Raw genomic sequence first — 10,905 nt, forward strand, 5'->3', positions numbered from 1 at the left:
CGAAGGCGGGCCGTCCCCACCCATCGCCCCCCACGTTGGGCCCCCGCCAGGCGCCCGAGGGCGCCCCGGGGATGGGCGGGGGGGGCCTGCGGTATTGGTAAGCACCAGCGGGGGGGTTAAGGCACAGTGGGCCTCTGCGGCCGGGAACGGAGCCTGCCGCCTCGTGCTCACGGCGGCTCTGCCTCACCCGGGGACGGCGCGTGCTCCCGGCTCCGTGCTGCGTCCACCCTCCACTCGGGCGAGGAGGGAACGGGTGGGGCACCGCAGCGGCGACCGAGGGCCTCGGAAAGTCACGCCTTTTGAGTCGTCCGTTTTTTTTTTTTCCGTTTCTCTTTTAAAGCTTCTCCGCCTCATCCCGCCTCACCGGAGCCAGGCTCCGGCGAGCGCGCGGGGCCTCGCGGGTACGCGCCGCGCACACCCGAGGCTTGCCTGGGCACCTAAAAGCCCAACACACCCCCCGGTCTCCCTCTGTAGAGGGGTCCGCGCTCTAGGGCGGCCCGCGGGGGGGAGGAGGTACGACAGAGCCTAACAACGGACCGCCGGGGCCCAGCCGCGGCTACGCAGCCTGGGCCCCCACCTCGCAAGGGCGACTTCCCTCGGCACCGGCGGAAGCAACACGCGGGCCCTCCTCTTTCCGCTCTCGCTTGCCTCACGCGGGTCTCGGCAGGCACCGGGGCGGGCACGCACGCGCGCACCCCTCTCTCACCCCCGCCTTCTCGGGATCAGGCACGGCACCCTCCCGCGAGGCGTGCGTGCTCTAAAGGTCTTACCCCGCTCGACCCCCCTTCTTTTTTTTTTTTTTTTTTCCTCCACATCCTTTCTCTCCCTCTCGGCCGCACTCCTGTTTTTTATTTCTCTCGGCTCGAGGGGCGCACGCCCACACGCGTGAGCGGTGACCGGAAGGGTGGGCTGGGAACGGGGAAACGGCACCGCCACCCGGCCTCAGGCACCTGAGGGACGGCCTGGAGCGTTCCAGGGGCACCGCCAAAGGGCCACTCGAGGCGCACCGGCACCACCTGGGTGGGGCGCGCGGGTGCGCCTGACCAGAGAGCCCCCCCGCCGCGGGGGGCGGGGGAGGGCCCGACGCGAGGCAGAACACCAGGGCCACGAGCAGAGGCTGTCCTGCTCGGTCTCAGGACCCCGCCACCGCCGACGCTGGCCGCGAGGCCGCGAACGAGGGCAGATGAGCGAGGTCGGGCCGGATTCCGTGCCCCTGCCCCTCTGCGCACCACCGGCGGGCGGGGAGGAGGAGCGAGGGGCCCGCGCGCTGAGCGAGAAGAGCGGTCCCATTCGCCACGAATGTCCGTCCCTCGTCTTGGCGCGGCTCGGACCCGGCCCGGGAGAGCACGACAACACCACATCGATCGGGTCAGCCCAGGCACAAGCGAGGAGGAGAAGACCCCCCCGCCAGGGCTGCCAGGAGGCGGGCGAGGACAGCCCCGGAGAGGACCCGCTTTCTGCCTCGCCCGCCCCGGCTGCGGAAAGGTGGCCGCGAGGACCCCGCACACGGAGAACGCCTGACACGCCAGGCACGTGGGCCTGGGGGAGGGGGGGAGCGGGGCACACTCTGGCGAGCACCGCGGCCACCGCGGGTGCCTGCGACAAGGGGCACGCGGGTCAGAGGGCCCGCGGCGCCCGTGCCACGCCGCCCTCGGGCACTGGAGACCGGGGGGAGGCACCGCGGCTGGACATCTGGACGCGCGAGAGCCGGCGCACGGGCCCCAGGCGGGCGGCTCAAGCGGGGAGGAGCGGGGGAGGGCGTGGGCCGTCGGTGGACCGGCGTCTACGGACCCGTCCAGGTTTCCCATCTGCTCAGCCGGAGTCACCCAGCGAGGAGAGCGTGTCAGCACCAATCTGGTGGCCCAAATCGCCCGTTTTGGGCGAGAGAAAAGCCACGCCCCGCGGCGGGAGGGGCCCGCTCCCCACGGCGAGCCCCCGGAACTGCGGCCCGGCCATCGGTCCGTAGCGCGACCCCATGGCCCCCAGCGCCCCGCCCCCCCCCGGAGCTCCCGGGATCCTCTGGTCGACCCGCGGGACGGGGTGACGGAGCTGGCCGGGGCCGCGCGGGCGCCCAGAGCCAGCCGCCTGCGCTGCGGCCAACGCGGGCCGGTCGGGGAACCCTCGGAGGGGGGACTTGGAAAAAATTCTCGGGCGGCGGGGCCCCTCCGAAGGTCCGGGCCCCGCGCGGGTCCGTGGCCGGGCCGGGGCGGGCCGGGGGCGGCAACCTCGGCCCGGGGACCCCCGGAGCGGGACTTTGAAAAAATTCTCCGACGGTCCGGACCCCACGCGGGACCGCGCCCGGGCCCGGGGCGCCCTCCGCGGGCCACCCCGGACCTACGCCGGAGGCCCCGGTGACGACCGGGCCGCGCGAAGGAAGGCGCGCGAACGGCCGGGGCGTGCCTTGTCCCGTTCTTCTGCCTGCGCCGTCTCGGTGCGGCCCGGTTCGGTCCAGCGCCGTCTAAAACACGGCACCCGGGAGCGCGGCGGCGGCGGCGGCGGCGGCGGCGGCGGCGACGGCCACCGCCTCGGCCACATGAAGCTGCGGGCCCAATTCCGGAACGTGGCTCTGGCGCCGGCGCCCCACCGTGGCCGGGACGATCCCGCCGACGCCGCCGGCGTCCCGAGACGTCGCCTCGGCCAGCGCGGCCACAGCGCCTCCCATGTCGCCGGCGCCGGAGCTCCGGAGGAAAACGATGTCAAAGCGGCCGCCAGGTGGCGGCCGACAACCGGCGCGGGCGACAGCGGGACGGATCCGGATCGGCGGCCGGCGAGGGCGCGTCGCCGGGCGGCCGGACACCCGGTCCCGTCCCGGCTCCCCCCCCGCCCCCCTCCCCCGCCTCCCAGCGCCGCCGCCGAACACGTTTCTCGGCGCGGGGCGGCCGGAAGGCGTTGGGGCCGGCCACGGCGCGGGGTCGGTTGGGCCAAGGGGATCCACCCGGCCGGGCCCTTTCCCGCCTCGGCCAGGACGATCCTGCCGACGCCGCCGCCGGCGTCCGGGAACGTCGCCTCGGCCAGCGCGGCCACATCGCCTCCCGCGCGTGTCGCCGGCGCCGGAGCTCCGGGGGAAGACGATATCAAAGCGGCCGCCAGGTGGCGGCCGACAACCGGCGCGGAGTGCAGCGGGACGGATCCGGATCGGCGGCCGGCGAGGGCGCGTCGCCGGGCGGCCGGACGCCCGGCCCCGTCCCGGCTCCCCCCCCGCCCCCCTCCCCCGCCTCCCAGCGCCGCCGCCGAACACGTTTCTCGGCGCGGGGCGGCCGGAAGACGGTGGGGCCGGCCACAGCGCGGGGTCGGTTGGGCCAAGGGGATCCGCCCGGCCGGGCCCTCCTCAGGTTCCGGAGGTGTGAGCAGGCTGTGTGGCTGGCTGCTTCTCCCTGACGGAACAGCAGTGGAACGACGGTACCAGCCCACTGCAGCAGCCGCTCTGGGAATGGTGCCTGAGGGCTCCCCGCGGGGCAGGGCCGGTAAACCCTCTCTGCCCCTGAAAGGTCTCTTCCTGCCGCTGCCCCTCAGTGCGTCGTCTAAGCCCGCCTTCGACGGTCAGGACTCCCCGCTCGTCGCAGACATACTCGTTCGCTTGTGTTTCCGGGTCTTTGTCGTCAAGAGAGCTAGGCGGAAGCGTCAGTCTATTCCACCACCTTGGCCCCATCTCCCAAAGTTCCGATCCAAGGGGGTCCGGCCCAGCCGGGCCATTTCGCCCCTCAGCCAGGAAGATCCCGTCTACCCCGCTGGAGCCCTGGAGCACCATGCCGGCCAGCCGGCGTGTCCCACTCGGGGGGGGCCCTGGGAGGGAGGGAGGGAGGGAGGGAGGGAGGGAGGGAGGGAGGGAGGGAGGACCCCGGGAGGACCCCGGGAGGACGCCGGGAGCCAGGCCGGGCTCGAGGAGACGGAGCGAAGGCCCCGGGCCGCCGTGGCCAGCGCGCGCCCGCCGGGACCGCTTCCCATCCCGTCGGCGCCGCAGAGCTCCGGAGGGGGACGGTATCGAAGCGGCCGCCGGGTGACGGCCGACGACCGGAGCGAAGGGCGGCGGGGGGGTGGAACCGGGTCCACCTGGGCCCCGGCCGGGGCTCGAGGGTGGCAGAGGGGACAGACTCCCCCGGGCCGCCGGGGAAACCTCTCGGGAGCGTCATGGGGCGCGCGCGCGCGCTCGCCCCCGAAAGGGCCGAACGGGGGGGGGGGCGCCCGAGGGGATGAGCGTCCACCGGGGGCGGGAGGGAGAAGAGAGCACGTCCCAAGCGTCGGACGGGCAGGTGTTCTCCGATCCGTATCCTTTGGACGGACGCGACAAACGGGACGGGATGAGACCGCCAGTCCCCGAAGTTTTCCTCCTCGTTCTTTGAGTGCCCGCGTGGCGCAGCAGGCAGACCGGGAGACGTTTTCCGCCGTCGTCCCTGTCGCCGAGCCAACGGTACGCGTGAGGCGGGTTGAACGGGCAAATTGCGTCGGGAGGGAGGGAGGGAGGGAGGGAGGGAGGGAGCCGTGCGTTTGCCGGCATCCGCGTCGCAAAAGAAAACCACGGCCGCCACCGAGAGCGTTCTTCCTCATCGCTTTCCATCCTCCCGCGACGCGGGCGGGCAAACGGGGGGCGGGGGGGAGGCCGGGAACGCCTTCCCAGAGCCGGTACGGACCGGCTCTGGGCCCCCCGGTCCGACTGGGGAGACATCTCACCGAGGGAGGCCCTCGAGGCTCTCGGGAGCGAGGCCGGACTTAGTGAGGTCCAGCGGAGGCGCGGCGGGCCAGCCGCGAACGCCCGCCCAGAGGCCCTCGGGCGGCTCGGCCCGAGCGAGTGCTCTCCGGGCTCGCGGGCGGACTCGGGAAGGTGGCGTCTCCGGGGCGGGGGGGGGGAGGGAGAGGGGTGAGTCGGCGTCTCGAGCATCGAGAGATCTCCGGCGGCTCCCGAATGCGGGCGGGCGGGCGGGCGGGCGTGTGTGCGTGAGTCGTGGGGGTGGGGGGTGGAGTGCCGGAGGGGGGTTGGGGGGTGGGAGGCCGAGAGCGGGGCGGTGGGGGGCTCGGAGGGTGGGGGCGGTGGGGGACCACGCGCCTCGGGCCCGGGGGGTGGGGTGCTGAGGTGGGCGGGGAGTTGGCAAACGTTCCGGGTGGCCTGGTGCGTGTGCGCGCGTGCCTGCGCGCGTGCGTGCGTCCGTTCGCGCGCGCGCGCGTCTGTGCGGGGGCGCGTCTTTGCGGGGGCGTGTGCGCGCGTGTCCGGGCGTGTGTGCCTGCGTGTGCGCGCGTGACTGCGTGCGTGCGCGTGCGCGTCTGCGGGCGTGCCCGTGTGCGTGCCCGCCTGCGTCTGTGGGGGCGCCTGCGCACGTGAGCGCGGGTCTGTGCGTGCGTCTGTGTGTGCGTCTGTGCGTGTCTGTATGGGTTTGAGTGCGCGTCTGCGCGTGAGCGCGTGTCTGAGCGTGTGCGCCTGTGCCTGCGCCCGCGCGCGCCTGTGCCTGCGGGAGCGGGCGCGCGCTCAGGCGGACGGGCAGCCCCCCGTCGTCGCCCTCGGTCCGCCGAACGGGCGCCCCCTTGGCCGGATGGAGAGGCTTTTCTCCGCGCCCACGAGGGGAATCGCAACGGGAACCGTAAGGCCGCACGCCGGCGGCGCTAGCGCCGCCTGCCGACGAGGGCCGCCGCCGCCGATCCCCCCCCCCGGCCCGACCCCCAGCCCCCCAACTCGGCCCGCGGTGAGGGCCGGGGCCGTATTCGGCTGGAGGGGGGGGACGGTAAGGCCGAGGGCAGCGTCGCCGTTCCCGCGTTGCACGCGTCGCCGTGCCGCGAGCGTCTCCCGGGAAGCCAGAGGAGCGAGGTGTGTGAAGCCCGTGCCGCGCGCGCGCGGACCCGACCGGGGTGTTCCGGGACGACCGACCGACCGACCGGCCGACCGGCCGACCGTCGTCGTGGAAAGCTCACGGCGGACTGGACATCTGACGGGCCCCTCCCTGTCCGAGCCGACCTCCCGAGGTACGTAGGAGGGGAAGGGTACGGTAGGCTGGTTCGGCTGGAAGCCATCCCACCCCCGGGAGGCGTCGATCGACGGGGAGGCGGGACCGGGAAGGCACCGGTTTCCAATCGGACGATGGCTGAACCTTGGGCGACGGGTACGCGGACTCCTCCGTCTTCGCCCGAGTTCGCGACTCTCTGCGGGGGGAGCTTTCCGGGAAGCGGGTGACGGGCGCGCGTGCCGTCGTCCCGTGAAGGCGCGCTACTACCAAGAGGCTCCGAACGCGGGCCGTCCTCGGGGGGCGGTTTATTTTTTCTCAGTCGGGGGGGACCCCCGCCACAGGGAGAGAAACACCCGAGTTGGAACGGTGCTCGGGTGGGGAGTAGGGCGTGGCGGTGAAGACTGACGTTCGTCATCGTCGTCGTTTCCGTTTAGATAGAGAACTGACTGCGGCGCCGCTGCCGTCGCGTGCCGTCGAGCGGCTCGGGACTCGGAGCGGCCCTAGGGGAGAGAGTCGAGCCGCCCCACGGGCTTCCCAAGGAGGAGCCGGCGGATCCGAACCGCCGACGACCTCGGTCGGCAGCCGAGCTCCGAGCCGCCGCCGCCGCGCCGCCGGGGCTCCGTCTTTGCACTCGGTCTCCGGTACGCGGCGAGTTGGTTTCGCCCGAGGGGCGGAACGGCTCTCGAAGAGGAAAACCCGGTTTCAGAAAAGGAAGGAGACAGGCAGAGGGAGGGGGAGGGGGAGGGGGTGGGCGGGAGGGGTGGGGGAGGGGAGGGGGATGGGGGCAGGGGAGGCGAGGGGGAGGGGAGGGGGAGGGGTGGGGGAGGGGAGGCGGTGGGGGGAGGGACGGGGAGGGGGAGGGGGAGGGGAGGGGAGACGAGGGGAGGGGAGGGGGAGGGGGGCGGGGGAGGGGGGAGGGACGGGAGGGGGAGGGGGAGGGGAGGGGAGGGGAGGGGGGCGGGGAGGGGAGGGGAGGGGGACGGGGAGGGGGAGGGGATTGGAGGGGAGGGGGAGACAGGCATACCTGGACGCCGAGCCAGCCCGGTGACGGCGTTAGGTAGAAGAAGGACGGTAGGCGCCCACGCGCTCACGCCCGTGGCTGCAGATACGGACACGCAGGCGCGTGCACGCGCCCGTGCGCGGGCGGGCGGTACGCACGTGCCTGCCCGTGCGTACCCGCGCGGGTACACGCGCGTAGGCGTGGGCGCGCCCACACGGGCGCGCCCGCGCCGGTACGCGCGCGCCCTCGGGCGCGTCCGTGCCCGTGCGTACGCCTAGGGGTGTGCACGCGCGGGCGCCCGCCTCTACGTACCTGCCCGAGGGCGCGCGCGCGCGCGCCCGCGCCTGCACGCGCCTGCACCTTCGCACGGGCACCTGCGCGCGGACCTGCCCGCGCCCCCGCCTCTGCGTGGGATCGGCGAGAGCCGAAAGCGGTACCGCCGCCGCCGCGTTTTCAAGATCCTTTGGCTCACGCGCCCCCCCACCCCCTTCCGGCCACCTTCGGGGGGAAAGCTCAACTTCACGGACGGGCGGAGCGGATAGCCCTTCAGCTGCGCCTCCCTGAAATAGAACGGGAGGAGTCACGAGAGCCTTAGGAAACGGAGCGAGGCGACGAGAGGGTGCGTCGAAAGGCGGGCGTCGAGAACTCCGGCCACAGGCGTTTTCCTTCTGTAGGGTGTAGAAAGCACCCCGCCGCACGCACCCGGCGTTAGGGAGCTGTCTCGAGGGCCGCGGTTTCTACTCCGCCGACTCCTTTCAGTTGAGACGGGGCGCCTCCGAGCGTGTGTGTGCGCGCGACTCGAAGGCGGTCGTCGAGGGACGACGGCACCCTCGGTCCGCCGAACCCCCGCGCCCTCGGACGGACGGGTGGAGAAGCTCTCCTCGACGTCACGGAGGCGGTCCCGACTGAAACCGGAGGGGCACGTGCCGGCGGCGCTAGGCCCGCCGCCGCCGAGGACCGCTGGCGCCACCCCCCCCACCGCCCACCACGCACCCCCAACCCCACCCCGCCTGCGCCCTTGCCGTGGGCCCCACGCTGGCGATATCCGGATCCAGTCCGACGTGGCCGCCGGCTGCCACCCGCCAGGCGGGGAAGAGGTTTGGAGGCGGGGGAGGCGGTGGGGGCGGCGGGGGGCGGCGGGGGTGTGGGCGGTGGGGGGCGGAGGAGGAGGAGGAGGAGGAGGAGGAGGAGGAGGACGGACGGACGGAAGGACGGGAACGCGCCCGCGCGCGCGTGCGCCCGCACCGCAGGGTGCCCTCCGGAGACACGGACGGGCCCACGGAGCACACGGAAACACGGAGATGGACGCGAGGGGGCGCGCGCGCGCGCGCAGCAGACACAACCCCGGGACGCCCGGGAGACACAGAGGTAGGCGCGGGCAGGCAGAACACGCGGGAACGCGGACGCGCGGCACCCACGGACACGGTCCGCTCGCGCACGCGCACGGGGGCCCGGACGCACGGCGACTCGCACGGACGGCGCGGCCGAAACACGGGAAGGTACGCCTCAGGGGCACACGCCCGTGGATCCCCCCAACAGAAGCCCGCCCGCGGCCAACCCCCGCCGCCCCCCCCCGAAGCGGGACGCCCACCCGCGCGGACGGAGGGAGGGGCGCGACGGGGCGGACGGCCGCGCCGCAGCGCTTCGGAGGACACGGCGCCCCCGCCACACACGCGCGACGCGATAGACGCGTCGCGCGCGAGACGGGGGCACGGGCACGAGGTACGTACGCCCGACCGCGCGACTCGCGCGCCCGCCGGCCGCGCGCCCCCGCGCGGCATCCCGAAGAGGGCGCGCCGCACTCGGACGGACGGGGCGCGCGCGCGCGCGCGCACCGGAGAGGCCACGCGCGCACCCGCGCGGACACGTACGCGCACGCAGCGGCGGCGGCGGCGGCGGCGCCCTCCGGCGACACGGACGCACGCCCGGGGCACGCGGAAACGCGGAGACGCACGCGCACAGCAGACGCACGCACGGGACGCTCGGGAGACGCGGAGGTAGACGCAGGCAGGCGGAACACGCGGGAACGCGCGTCGCCCCCGCGCACACGATACACGGAGCGGGCGGGCACGCTCCACTAGGCGCGCGCGGCCTGCACTTGACGCTCGGGGACGCGGGCGCGGACGCGGCCCCGTACACGCGGCACCCACGGGCAGGCGGCACGCGGGCTCGGACGCACGCCCGGCGACGCGCGAGGACGGAGAGACGGCGCACCGGAACCGCGGGCGGGAGACGCGAACGAACGGGCGCCTCCCGCGCGGCGCGGGGGGACGCCCACGCGGAAGGCGCGGCACGGCCACACGCCCGCGGCGCCCCCGCGCGCCCGCCGTCCCCCCAAAGTGGGACGCGCTCGAGACGGCGCACGCGCACGGACGGTGACCGCGACGCACCCGCGTCCGCCCGCCCGCCCGCCCGCACGCACGCACGCACGCACGCGACCCCGGAGGACGCGTCGCACGCGAGACACGGGGGCGCGCGCCCGAACTACGTAGGGTCGACCGCACGACTCGCGCGCCCGCCGGCCACGCGCCCGCGCGGTATCCCGAAGCGGGCCCGCTACGCTCGGACGCAGAGGCAGAGGCAGAGAGAGACAGAGACAGAGGCAGAGACAGAGACAGGCAGAGACAGAAGCAGAGGCAGAGACAGAGGTAGAGACAGAGGCGGAGACAGAGACAGAGGCAGAGACAGAGACAGGCAGAGACAGAAGCAGAGGCAGAGACAGAGGTAGAGACAGAGGCGGAGACAGAGACAGAGGCACAGACAGAGGCAGAGACAGACGCAGAGGCAGAGACAGACAGAGGCAGAGGCAGAGACAGAGACAGGCAGAGACAGAAGCAGAGACAGAGGTGGAGACAGAGGCAGAGACAGAGACAGAGGCAGAGACAGACGCAGAGGCAGAGGCAGAGACAGAGACAGGCAGAGACAGACAGAGGCAGAGGCAGAGACAGAGACAGGCAGGGACAGAGACAGAGACAGAGGCAGAGACAGAGACAGGCAGAGACAGAGACAGAGACAGAGGCAGAGGCAGAGGCAGAGGCAGAGACAGAGACAGGCAGAGACAGAAGCAGAGACAGAGGTAGAGACAGAGGCGGAGACAGAGACAGAGGCAGAGACAGACGCAGAGGCAGAGACAGAGACAGAGACAGAGACAGGCAGAGACAGACAGAGGCAGAGGCAGAGACAGAGACAGGCAGGGACAGAGACAGAGACAGAGGCAGAGACAGAGACAGGCAGAGACAGACAGAGGCAGAGGCAGAGACAGAGACAGGCAGGGACAGAGACAGAGGCAGAGGCAGAGACAGAGACAGGCAGAGACAGAGACAGAGACAGAGGCAGAGGCAGAGGCAGAGGCAGAGACAGAGACAGGCAGAGACAGAAGCAGAGACAGAGGTAGAGACAGAGGCGGAGACAGAGACAGAGGCAGAGACAGACGCAGAGGCAGAGACAGAGACAGAGACAGAGACAGGCAGAGACAGACAGAGGCAGAGGCAGAGACAGAGACAGGCAGGGACAGAGACAGAGACAGAGGCAGAGACAGAGACAGGCAGAGACAGACAGAGGCAGAGGCAGAGACAGAGACAGGCAGGGACAGAGACAGAGGCAGAGGCAGAGACAGAGACAGGCAGAGACAGAGACAGAGACAGAGGCAGAGGCAGAGGCAGAGGCAGAGACAGAGACAGGCAGAGACAGAAGCAGAGACAGAGGTAGAGACAGAGGCGGAGACAGAGACAGAGGCAGAGACAGAGACAGGCAGAGACAGAGACAGAGACAGAGGCAGAGGCAGAGGCAGAGACAGGCAGGGACAGAGACAGAGACAGAGGCAGAGACAGAGACAGGCAGAGACAGAGACAGAGACAGAGGCAGAGGCAGAGGCAGAGGCAGAGACAGAGACAGGCAGAGACAGAAGCAGAGACAGAGGTAGAGACAGAGGCGGAGACAGAGACAGAGGCAGAGACAGACGCAGAGGCAGAGACA

This window comes from Loxodonta africana, unplaced genomic scaffold (assembly GCF_030014295.1).
Source record: "Loxodonta africana isolate mLoxAfr1 unplaced genomic scaffold, mLoxAfr1.hap2 scaffold_726, whole genome shotgun sequence".
Lineage (NCBI taxonomy): Eukaryota > Metazoa > Chordata > Mammalia > Proboscidea > Elephantidae > Loxodonta > Loxodonta africana.